Source organism: Entelurus aequoreus, linkage group LG07 (assembly GCF_033978785.1).
Source record: "Entelurus aequoreus isolate RoL-2023_Sb linkage group LG07, RoL_Eaeq_v1.1, whole genome shotgun sequence".
NCBI lineage: Eukaryota > Metazoa > Chordata > Actinopteri > Syngnathiformes > Syngnathidae > Entelurus > Entelurus aequoreus.
The window spans coordinates 13,558,702-13,572,089 of record NC_084737.1 but is presented as its reverse complement, the minus strand read 5'-3'; the positions used below and the strand labels follow the sequence as shown (position 1 = coordinate 13,572,089).

Below are 13,388 nucleotides of genomic sequence, written 5' to 3'. Positions count from 1 at the left end.
CCACTGTATGTACTTATTTAGTTTGCCTTTTCTTTGGCCCACCCCTATAATGTTGGTGTTTGTTTCTGCCAAGAGTAAATATGGCCAAGGACACGCATTATTGTGGGTTTCCTGCACGTCGTCTTCATCACTAAAGAAAAAATCTAATCTGTCGAAGAGATTCCTCTGCCATGTTTTTATTTTGAGTCATCAGTTTGAAGCGCCCCTCTGTCTCTGACTCCCTCGTCGTCATGTGGCATGAGTGTGTGACTGTTATGAATTTGCTCCCTAGTTTCGATGACCCGCATCATCTTGCCTCTGATTGGCCAGTCTGTAATGTTTCGCCTTAATTTTAGCCAATTGTGACTCATCGTACGAACACCAGTCAATCTCATGGATGTTCTCCGTATGTATGTATGTTCTCATTTATCCAGGTCATTGTATTTTTTCCATATTTTTCTGAGCCTGGATTCGCAGTCCATTTTCTCTCCTGGTACATGGGTCTTAACATAGCTAAGCTATAGAAAAAGCTACTCTAGCCAAGCTACTGGAAAATGTAGTTAAGTTATGTAGCTTGTTACTGCCCATCACTGGTTATGGCTTTGACTTTGTCTAATTCAGGGGTGCACACATTTTGGATCAATGATTTACGAATGATTAGTTGCTAAATCAGACATTTTGCTTGATGGCAGCCATTTTTTTCAACCATTCTTGATTGATTGATTGATTGAAACTTGTATTAGTAGATTGCACAGTACAGTACATATTCCGTACAATTGACCACTAAATGGTAACAGCCGAATAAGTTTTTCAACTTGTTTAAGTCGGGGTCCACGTTAATCATCCTTCAATGTCATATTAATGGACACTGTGGATAAATGCTTTTTTGTGAACTTGAAGATAATGTTAAAGGTGTTTGGTTTTTACTAGAGATGTCCGATAATGGCTTTTTTGCCGATGTCCGATATTCCGATATTGTCCAACTCTTAATTACCGATTCCGATATCAACCGATACCGATATATACAGTCGTGGAATTAACACATTATTATGCCTAGTTTTGTTGTGATGCCCCGCTGGATGCATTAAACAATGTAACAAGGTTTTCCAAAATAAATCAACTCAAGTTATGGAAAAAAATGCCAACATGGCACTGCCATATTTATTATTGAAGTCACAAAGTGCATTATTTTTTTTAACATGCCTCAAAACAGCAGCTTGGAATTTGGGAGGTTGAGTTGAGGGGGGGTATATTAAGTTAAATTTAAAGTTAAAGTACCAATGATTGTCTCACACACACTAGGTGTGGTGAAATTTGTCCTCTGCATTTGACCCATCCCCTTGATCACCCCCTGGGAGGTGAGGGGAGCAGTGGGCAGCAGCGGTGCCGCGCCCGGGAATCATTTTTGGTGATTTAACCCCCAATTCTAACCCTTGATGCTGAGTGCCAAGCAGGGTGGTAATGGGTCCCATTTTTTATAGTCTTTGGTATGACTCAGCCGGGGTTTGAACTCACAACCTATCGATCTCAGGGCGGACACGCTAACCACTGGGCCACTGAGTAGGTATATATTGTAGCGTCCCGGAAGACTTAGTGCTGCAAGGGGTTCTGGGTATTTGTTCTGTTGTGTTTATGTTGTGTTACGGTGCGGATGTTCTCCCGAAATGTGTTTGTCATTCTTGTTTGGTGTGGGTTCACAGTGTGGCGCATATTTGTAACAGTGTTAAAGTTGTTTATACAGCCACCCTGTATGGCCGTTGCATTCACTTGTGTGCGTGGAGAGCCGTAGATATCATGTGACTGGGCCGGCACGCAAAGGCAGAAGGTTTATTGGCGCTCTGTACTTCTTCCTACGTCCGTGTACACAGCGGTGTTTTAAAAAGTCATAATTTTTACTTTTTGAAACAGATACCGATAATTTCCCATATTCAATTTTAAAGTATTTATCGGCCGATAATATCGGCAGTCCGATATTATCGGACATCCCTAGTTTTTACCTTTTTACCGTAGAACGCCTTGCAAAAGTATTCACCCCTTGGCTTTTTACCTATTTTGTTACATTTCAACCCGTAGTAAAAAAATTTTTAAATCTAAATTATACATGATGGATCCGCACAAAATAATCTCTAAATTGGTAAAGTGAAATACAAATAGATAAATAATTTCAGAAAAAAATAAATAAAAATTGGCATATGTATTCACCCGCTTTGCTATGAAGCTCCTAAATGTTCTGGTGCAATCCATTAACTCCAGAAGTCACATAACTAGTCTTTATAAAAACGTATCCACATCTTTGAAGATCCCCGGAACATAATCTTCAAAATGGAAAGAACATTGGTACCACAACAACCCTGCCAAGACAGGGCCGCCCACCAAAACTCACAGACCGTGCAAGAAGGGCATTAATCAGAGAGGCAACCGGGAGAACAAAGGTAAACCCTAAGGTAACTGCAGAGTTCCACAGCAAAGCCTGGAGTGTCTGTGCATAAGACCACAATAAGCCGTACACTCTACAGAGCTGGGCTTCATGGAAGAGTTTCCAGAAAAAAACATTACTTAGTGTTAAAAATGAAAAGGTACGGTACGTCTTGAGTTCGCCACATGTCTTTTTTGCTCTGGGGGATCATCAGTGTGGATATTTCTTTATAACCTAACTAATTATGTGACTTCTGGAGGTAATAGACTGCACCAGGACATTTGAGGGGCTTCATAGCAAAGGGAGTGTATACATATCTGTGCATGCCAATTTTCATTTATTTTCTTAAACTATTTTTTTATATATATTTTTCCCATTTCACTTCACTCACTTAGGTTGTCTTGTGCCGATCCATCACATACAATTTAGATTAAAGACCTTTAAATGACATGATGTAATGCAACAAAAATAGGTAAAAAGGCAATATAGTGCATACTTTGGCAAGTCTATGAATGTTCTCATTCTTCCAGGTCATTGTCATCTCAGGGCCTTCAATCGGAGTATAAACATTTGGGGATTTGGTTCCAACCGCCAGACTAGATCTGACCAAACTAAGTCTATGAGCACGAGCTGATGAAGCCTACTTGGATGAGCGGCGAAACGTCATCTAAGACAACCCAAACAGTCCAGTTGCAATTGATTGTATCCCCTGAGATACCGTAATACTTTTGCAAGCTCCCATACTAATGTTTATATACTCTTTAGAATAAATAAATTGGACGCTAACTGGGAAGCTTGCCAGCTTGTGTAAGCTATTTTTAGTTGGCCCAGACAGGATGTTGCAGCGCTTTTATTGTGAAGACCGGAACTGTCCACGGTTGGTCTTTTGGACACTTGATGGCAGGTCTGCTGTCTGGAAGAATGAAGCTGTGTTGAAATAAAATACATATGGAGTTCATACTAGGGCTGGGCGATATATCGATATACTCGATATATCTGTGCGATATAGAAAATGACTATATCGTGATATTCAAGTATACGTTCTCACGCAGTTGTTTTTAGCTGCGGGCATTACACTACAGGCTCTTCCCACTCTTGTCACTCCTTCTCACAGAGACATAAAACAAGCGCACCTTCTTACATACGTCACATACGTATACGCCCTCGCGGAGCAGAGAGGTAGCGGCATGGGTAACGTTAGCTGTGGTGCGAGTGGTAATACGAGAGAAAGAAGGTGCGAATCTGGTAACAAATGAAGGAAGAATTAATTCCCAAGAAAAATAGCAGGGGGTCCATCGTCTGGCGGTCGAACAGACAACCGTAATTCGTCCAGTGTGGGGCAAAAGCGTTGCTACAAAAAGTAGCATTACTGCTAATATGAAGCATCAGTTGAAAAGTCACCCGCTAGAGTGCTTGAAACTCCGCATGTCAACATCTCCGTTCGGTGCCACACCAACAAAATGCTGAGACAAATCATTTCCACATCAACACCGAATGAAAAAAATTCAACAATAGAAGGAGATAACGTCCGCAGGAACCTACCACATAGCGAAGGACGAACACTATTTGATTTCCTATTATGCAGCTCATTTTTATTTGACAGTTATTGAAATATCTTGTGGGACATCATGCACTAAAGTGCACTTTATTTGTTTTAAACTATTGTAGTGGGGTTCTGTACATAAAGTGCACTTTAATTTAGTGCCGTTTTGATGTCATTTTAGTGACATCATGCACAAAAGTGCACTCATAGCTTGTTTTAAAATGTCTGACAATCTTGCACTTTCTGTTTTGGAATTGACATGAATGTTTGTGCCACTGCTTAATAACTGTTAATAAATACACTTTTGGTCAATTGACTTAGTTGTAATTTCCCTCTCTGCATGAAAGTTTAAAATGAGCATATATTAATGCAGTATGAAGAAGAATGTTTTAATGTAGACACATAGAATCATCATACTGCTGTGATTATATGCATCAAGTGTTCATTCAAGGCTAAGGCAAAATATCGAGATATATATCGTGTTTCGTGACATGGCCTAAAAATATTGAGATGTTAAAAAAAGGCCGTATCGCCCAGCCCTAGTTCATACTAAGCTGGTACCTTGTCAGTGCTCATCAGACAAGACCCGCAGTTGCAGTGTTTGTCAATCAAGTGACACATTTTTATCGGGAAGATGGATGCCTGATCAACCCCTTATTTGTCTGTTACATTTTTGCTACTTGGAAAATATTTTCAACACGATCCATATCCACATGGCTGTATGCCAAAACTAGCTCAATATGATTAGGTATGATATAATTACAGTACCCCATGCATTTAAAATACTACATAGCCATTGTTCTTTCACATAAAATAACCATGAAGATGTAAGTTTTAGAAGCAGTGCCTAAAGTCAGTGCTCAGAGTTTAAAACATCCACAAGTTGTCTTGTGCAAATTCTGTAAGTGCAATTCACTCCAACAGAAATGGAAAGGTAATACAGTTAACCCATTCGCTCAACTTCGAATAACTTCGTGTTTTCATCTTGCTGGATTAACTGGTCATGAGACCTGTTTTGCATGTTGTTGACCATGTGAATTTACATTGAATTTAAAGACCACATACGCCCTGAGCGTTAACATAACATGGCTTTTATCTTTGTTTGTTGGTCCAGCCTGTTAATGTTTGAAAGAAAAGAACACGCAAATGGAATTCTTGTAAATAAGACATCTTCTTAGGAGAAAAAAAACAACTTTCTTAATTTGTATTTGCTACGAGGCCAAATGTTAGCAGTATACTGCTCATTTGTTCCTATAAGCTCTCCAACTTCTGGGTTACTTTCACTCATAGATGCAGGTAGCCAGTAAAACACGAGTGCATGCAGTAAAACGTAGTAGTACATGCAGTAGAATGTAGGAGCTCTCGCAGTAAAACATAGGAGCACATGCAGTAAAACGTAGGAGCACATGCAGTAAAATGTAGAAGCACAGGCAGTAAAACAGGAGCACAGGTAGTAAAACAGGAGCACAGCCAGTAAAACAGAGGCTCACATACAGTAAAACATGGGAGCACATGCAGTAAAATGTAGAACCCAGCATTGTTTAACATATTCTATATACCATTGCTACCACACCTGGCAGGTAAGGTTGCGCAATGTAGACAATATACCGTATTTTTCCGAGTATAAGTCGCACCGGAGTATAAGTCGCACCTGCCGAAAATGCATAATAAAGAAGGAAAAAAACATATAAGTCGCACTGGAGTAGAAGTCGCATTTTTTGGGGAAATTTATTTGATAAAACCCAACACCAAAAATAGACATTTGAAAGGAAATTTTAAATAAATAAAGAATAGTCAACAACAGGCTGAATAAGTGTACGTTATATGAGGCATAAATAACCAACTGAGAACGTGCCTGGTATGTTAACGTAACATATTATGGTAAGAGTCATTCAAATAACTATAACATATAGAACATGCTATACGTTTACCAAACAATCCGTCACTCCTAATCGCTAAATCCCATGAAATCTTATACGTCTAGTCTCTTACGGGAATGAGCTAAATAATATTATTTGATATTTTACGGTAATGTGTTAATAATTTCACACATAAGTCGCTCCTGAGTATAAGTCAAACTATGAAAAAAACTGCGACTTATAGTCCGAAAAATACGGTAAAATTGGCCCACGATAGAGCTTTTAATATTATCGTTATAGCGTGATAATGCATGTTGATGACACATTCTAGCTGTGTCCTGCAGGTTTGACAGCGACAAGTGAACAGCTGCGACAAGTGAACAGCTGCATCCTCAACGCAATGTAACATTCTTGCTAGCAACTAACGTCCCTCCACAGTGCAAAACAGTTTCTAAGTCAGTAATCCTTTCCTCCGTGGGCGACACAGGATAAGCTAACCGCTAATTGTAAGCTAGAGCTCTTGTTGGGCGGATCGCTACAAATATCGACAGTAGCTGTACAAAGTATAATTCTATTTGGTCGATACAGTAGTGGTTCGGTCGATATTTTTTATTGTCAAAAAATCTTTAGTTGTTTGCTATTGTTGCTGGACCCAGGGCTTAATGGGCAAAAATCAAAGGATTGAAATCATAGCTAACAGTATGAAATAATTAAATATTAAATTGATATTTTTAAACCACCGTCTTGTGTTTCTGTTGATTATAATTGTGAACAAAAATGGAATCATTCAATAATCATAATTTTTTATTTTTTTTATTTTATTTTTTAATAAATGTCTAATGATAATGTCAAGGAGGGATTTCTAATCATTGCTATGATGAAATTGTTACTAATATTGATACTGTTGTTGATAATATACATTTTTGTTTCACTACTTTTAGATTGTTCTGTGTCGTGTTTGTGTGTCCTCTCAATTGCTCTGTTTATTGCTATTCTGAATGTTGCTGGGTCGGGTTTGGTTTTGGAATTGAATTGCATTATTATGGTATTGTTTTGTTGGATCGATTAATTTAAAAAAAAAAAAAAATGGAATCATTCAATAATCTTGAAAATTTGAAGTATCCGCATTGGTATGACCGATACTGCCCCTGTATCTACTTGGTATTGGATCGATACCCAAATTTGTAGTAAATGTAAAGTATCCAAACAACAGAAGTCTTAAGTGTTTATTACATTTTAACAGAAGTGTAGGTAGAGCCATGTTACAACATAAATTAACCAGATATCAACCGTAAATTAAAAAGTAAATTAACAGTTTTGAGAAAATAATACAACTGGACATTATGCAATATAATAATGTCACTGCATATGTCTTCAGCCAAATTAGGAGCCTTTGTAACCTGTTTTGAAATGGTTCTATTATCATTTACATACCAAATATTGTGATTTGTATCGTTTTCACAGGAGGCTGCAATATACAGTAATGCGATAAATATTTTAGACCGTATCGCCCATCAAATTTTTTTGCGTCATGTGATCAAACATGGAAAGAGTGGATTAAAGTCAAACATGTATGCTCTCTTAAGACGTGGCGGGGTAAAAAGAGGATGTACCGGTACTTGTTTTTTTTGGGTTTTTTTTGCAAAAGCTGTGAAGGCCCTATTGCAATTCCTTCGTTTAAGATTATCCCCTCACTTTGATCACATTTGTGAGGCACTTAACAGGCATAAAAAACTCAGCAATTTTGCAAGAGCATCAGGTCCGGCGAAAAGTTATACATTTTAGGGGTCTCAAATGAAATTTCAAAATGTATTCTCTAGAGCCCCCTTGAAAATGACAAAAAAAATTAGCCCTTGCCACCAGTTTCACGTATTGACACAAAAATCACTGGACGTATCTATAAGGACAGGACACATGTAAAAGTAAAAAAAAAAACATACTTGAACACAAACAAGAAGTCAGCCATCTTGGTTTCCGTCTGCTATCTTTGGCCCAAAAAAGGGGTCCTGCTTTAACAAACTCTTCCTGGAGATTTTAACCAAATGAACCGTGGTTAAAATAACAGATACTAGACTGATGGTCAATGATAAATTGTAAAGGTATTTTGCCTGTGTCATAGGATGTGGGCGTGGCATTGTGCCAAACTTTATATTGAAAGCTCGCCACAAAACTTTCAACATTTATAACTCAGCTCTGCAAATTCATGTCCTGATCAGATTTAGTTAAAATCATGATGATGACACCTTGAAGTACTGGATGGGTCAGTACCTATTAGTCCCTTTTGTGGCTGGGCAGCCTATTCCTCGCAATCACCCTTTAAACTGTCATTACTTAACTTTAAATGATCAGACCCCCTTCCAAACTGACTAACGGCTTAAAATTCGGGAAGTTATCATGACGAAACATTGATATCAATGCCAATATTTCCCACTCCTGGTGGAAAATAATTACATTAATACCTTCTTTCCACATGTTTCGAGAGTCCTGAATTATTTGACGGTGGTCGGGGCATTTGGGAAGAACGTGAACGCACCTGTCATATGTTGCCGCTGACTCGTCTGAATCCCAAGTTGCACGGGAGTGTGAGGGTCCGTTTAATGCTGCTTTTAAAAAGGTAAGAATTTTTCCCCAGAAGAGCACAACTCTTAAGGACCAATTGTGGCACATACAAAAAGAGTGGATGAAATAATTTGCTGGGGCACATTCAAAGTAAGGGTGTAACGGTACACAAAAATTTTGGTTCGGTACGTACCTCGGTTTAGAGGTCACGGTTCGGTTCATTTTCGGTACAGTAAGAAAACTACAAAATATAAATGTTTTGGTTATTTATTTACCAAAGTTGTAAACAATGGCTTTATCCTTTAAACGTTGGGAACACTATAATAATTCTGCCCAAAAATAGAAATAGCTCTGTGTGTGTTCCAATTCAATTATTTAGTGTCTCTGGATCTTGTTTAAATCTCAGCTCAGATAATACAGTTCTTGGAGAAAGGTTTTGGAGATTAAAGCAGTGCAGTCCATCTGCTGCAGTTAAGGGTGAAAATGTGTAGAGGGTTGGATCGAGAGCCTCCTACCAGCCCAGACAGAACAGGTGGTGGGGTTCCTGGCTGGAATCTCCCAAGAACGATCCTTGGACTAGATGCTTTTTTTCCTTAGCTCGCCATCATAAAGAGAAGCCTGGCCCGTGTAAGAACCAGGACCATCCTTATAAATCAATGTGTACACAAATCAAATATCTTCATTAAATAACACTAATTGCATTATAAAGTTCTCAGAACAGGTTCTAGTTTTTTCCTCAATATTGTACAATATAAATCAACATACATGTCAGAATCACAATATGCAATAAAGTGCTAAAATAACCATTAGCAGCATAAATATGACCTATACAATTGGGTCAGTGCACTAAACGTGCTTATTATCAAACACATTCAAAAGTACATTCAATACACAATAGTTATCATTGGTTCAAGTCATAAACCTTGTATATGGACGATTGAGAAATATGCCATAAAGACTGTTGCAATGAAACAATGGAAGAAAGACTAATATATTTTCATAAACATGGACTCACCAACTCCGCTTCTACAGTCACACACAGCTTAATGACAAAAAATCCGGCGCTGGTAGTCAGCTCCACAAAGTTAACAATTAGGCATTTAGTTTAGAATCCCGTCAGCACAATATTTCGGGTGAAAACGAGAATAAAAAACCTACCTCGAGCAGAAATACAATCTGTCTCCCCTCACGTCCTGTCTACTGGCCACTTCCTGCTACCGGCTTATAAGCACAGCTGATTGGACCGCGGCGGTCACGTGACAAAGAGTAATAGCAAGAGCCTAATAGTCTCCGCAAACGTATGTATTTGACACCTGCGTTACACCAGCATGCCGTGTGTAGTGCCTCGGTGTGCATTGTTTACACAACGTGCGGTACGCTACTTAATATGTTCGTGTGGAAACTCGTTCAGTACACAACCGAACCGAACCCCCTTGTACCGAAACGGTTCATTACAAATACACATACCGTTACACCCTTAATTGAAAGGTTTAGTCTAGAGCAGTGGTTCTTAACCTGGGTTCGATCGAACCCTAGGGGTTCGGTGAGTCGGGCTCAGGGGTTCGGTGGAGGTCAAGACACACCCGACTCATCGTGTAAATAAAAACTTCTCCATATCGGCGTATTACGGATACGGCAACAGCTGGCTGATTTGCAAGTGTGTAATTTTTTGTGAGTTTATGCACTGTTAGTTTTGTGATGTTCATGCACGGTTCATTTTATGCACCAGTAATAAAACATGGTAGCACTTTAGTATGGGGAACATATTCACCATTAATTAGTTGCTTATTAACATGCAAATTAGTAACATATTTTCTCTTAACTAGTCATTATCAAGTACTTATTAATGCCTTATACCCTAACCCTCTAACCCTGACCCTAACCCTCTAACTCTAAACCTAACCCTAACCAAATAACTATTTTTAATTACAGCAAGGTGGTCTTGCCTGTGGTGGACTAAATTAAGTCTTTGTTACTTAGAATATGTTCCCCATACTAAAGTGTTACCAAAAACACATAACTTTGTCTTGAATTTGAAAAAAAACAAAACATTTTATTTTTCACTAAAGAAGGGTTCGGTGAATGCGCATATGAAACTGTTGGGGTCCGGTACCTCCAACAAGGTTAAGAACCACTGGTCTAGACATTGCATAATATGCTGCAATGCCTCACTGGTCTCGCTAAAACCCGAAAATTGGATTTTTTATTTGTTGCTTTCCAAAAAACGGATGTTTGATTAAAAGTGGAGATGAACAAATTATTGACTCGGTGAGGTGATGGCCTGCAGGTGTTCTCCCAGAAAGATTTTGTGTGCCGTCATTCACCTCTCTGACACACACACACACACACGCACACCCACACACACACACACACACACACACACACACACACACACACACGCACGCACACGCAATGAAGTCCTCATAGCTTCCTAGTGTTGTAAATTTAGTGCGCTTATGTTGACAGAATGGGGTTTTTGCGCAGAGACATGCCCCAGAGTGGGAACAGATTGGTGTCTGAGCCTTCATGTCCTGACTCATTAATCTTCTCTTTAATTCATGGCCTCGCTGCAGGATCAACACACACACACAGACACACACACGTGCACACGCTGAGAGAAGGTAAACCATCTGAAAAAGGACTCCTTGAAGGCTCTTCCGCCCGAAAAGCATCATCATCACCAAATGTCCCCAATTCCCTTATTTGTTATTGCTTCCTCCTTATTGGGAACAATCCATCACGAGTTTCCAGTTCCGATCGTGGTTCCTCATTTCAATTCCAGTTCGGAACAATTGGCGATTCCTTCTCTTTTAGTAGGCAGGGTCAAAAATTTACTCTCAGAGCTATTTTCAACCAGTACACAAATTACAATACTTTGAACTTGTTTATGAAATTTCTTCCAAATCGACTCCTACCGATCAAATGTGTTGATAACCTTTTTTTCTTAAATGTAATTATGGTGTGTGATATTGACGATGTAACAATGTCAACACAATATTTGAACAAGTTAATTATTTTATTTCATACAATGAGTCAATAAGACACAATAACTAAACAAAAACATTTTTGCTTATTTCCCAAGTTTGTAAACATTAACAACAAGGAACAAACAAGTTTTTGATGGGGGGAATAAAAATATCGACCTAATCACTCTAGTATCAATTATATACTGATTCCAGCTACCGATTTACAGATCGATCCATCTTCTTATGTGTCCCTTGACAGCAAGAATGTTCTATTGTCTTCTCTCTCGGCTCTTATTTGTCTACTCGTGAATATATTCTTACTTTCAGCTGTAACTTGGTTCCATCTACACTTTACAAAGCACTTATTTATTGGTGATGTTTCCAGTGTCGTGTCCAGTGGGCACCTAGTTCTGCAGGGGTGGCACCCATTAAACGGTCAGTACACTCCGGGGGGCAGCTGTAGCTACTATAGTAGCTTACCACCACCAAGTAGGGAGTGAATCTTCTTGTAGGACAATTGCTGACATTAAATCAAACTTGTCGATGCTGAGAATCGAACCCTCATCATGTGGCATAAAAGGCAAGTGCGTAGACCATTACACTTCCAGATAATTTGTGGACCATCAAATGTACCATATACAGTTTATATACATACATAGCCGAGGTTACTGTGGTTTATCCGTTAGACAGTGATCAATACCGGGTTAGGTCAGGAAAAACTCTGAGGCTATTTCATCCCTACAAGAGTGGCGTGTCTAGACTTTTTTCAAAGGTTGCACCTAGGCTATGTCTACACAAGCCGGATAACCCCTTAAACGAATAATTATTTAGCCTAAGCCTCATTTCAGCCACACTAAATCAGCGTTTAAGGTCCCCCTCCTCGGACAGTTTTTTACACGGGTAAGTGCGCCGTCTCTTTCTTGAATCTCCGGCTCTTAGCTTTGTATTGACTCATTGATCGTTTACAAACTGAGTTTGGAGAGGAAGTGACGCCAGAAAGACAGATGGAGGCGAGTCATCCAGACATGCCCGTGTGGAAGTCACACATGTATACCTTAAGAGAAGCAAACGCACGATTGCAGCTATTTCGGATACAACACATCTCAGACGGTAGCATAGACGGTTGAGCGATGGTTTTGGATAAGGCCTGGAAGAACGGCAGTCTGGTGGGATATGTTTGTCAACGAGTGTGTTGTGCCAGCTGAACGGCAAGAGAACTTTCGAATGTCCAGGTCAGCTGTGATTCTACTTAATGAAAAACTTTGTCCATTTGTCGAAGGGGAGACAATGACAGACTACGAAAAACAGCGACTACATTTGGACTGGCAAAGCAGACTATTACTAATTATTGTCTGCAATGTATGTCGAGCGATTACTCAACGTCTAGTTTTGTACTCCATAACTATTGTGAAGCCATGAAGTGGTTGCGGTCGTCAAGTACGACCGCCAATTTCAGCCTACAAGCACAGTGTCCCGAACAGATATCTATGCGTGTTGTAAAATGTTCTTTATCACATTGGTTACTTTCTCACGTCCATTAAAGATATGATTCATGTATGATGGCTCAAGTGTGATTCACTACAATAGGGCTGGTCTAACAGCTGCTGATGGTGAGGCAAGTAAGGTTTACTGTTAAAAGAAATGTGGCAATAGTCTACATTGAAACACAGGGCAAGTATACACTTCCAGGTCAGAGGTAACTTCTGTAAGTTTGTCTATAACCCATGACGTAGTCAGTCACCGTTATCTGTAAGTTTGTCTATAACCCATGACGTAGTCAGTCACCGTTATCTGTAAGTTTGTCTATAACCCATGACGTAGTCAGTCACCGTTATCTGTAAGTTTGTCCATAACCCATGACGTAGTCAGTCACCGAGCTATTTTTCAGCCTGGGTTTATTCCAACATCCGGATTCCCACCAGGCATCGCTTCAAAACTACGGCAAGTAGTGATGTTCAAAAACATAACAGTAGGTACTTGATTTGAATATATGTAATGTTCATAAGGGTATTCTAGTAAAGTACGCGTGTGTAAATATCAACATTTTACGTCAAATCACTTTTTGT

At 39.3% G+C, this 13,388-nt stretch overlaps 1 protein-coding gene across 3 annotated transcripts in view; it reads left to right on the top strand.

The window, feature by feature from the left end:
• The window catches only part of bcl2l1 (BCL2 like 1), a 95,923-nt gene that overhangs the window by 45,991 nt on the left and 36,544 nt on the right, over positions 1-13,388 (top strand). The gene's annotated exons all lie outside the window — the stretch shown is intronic.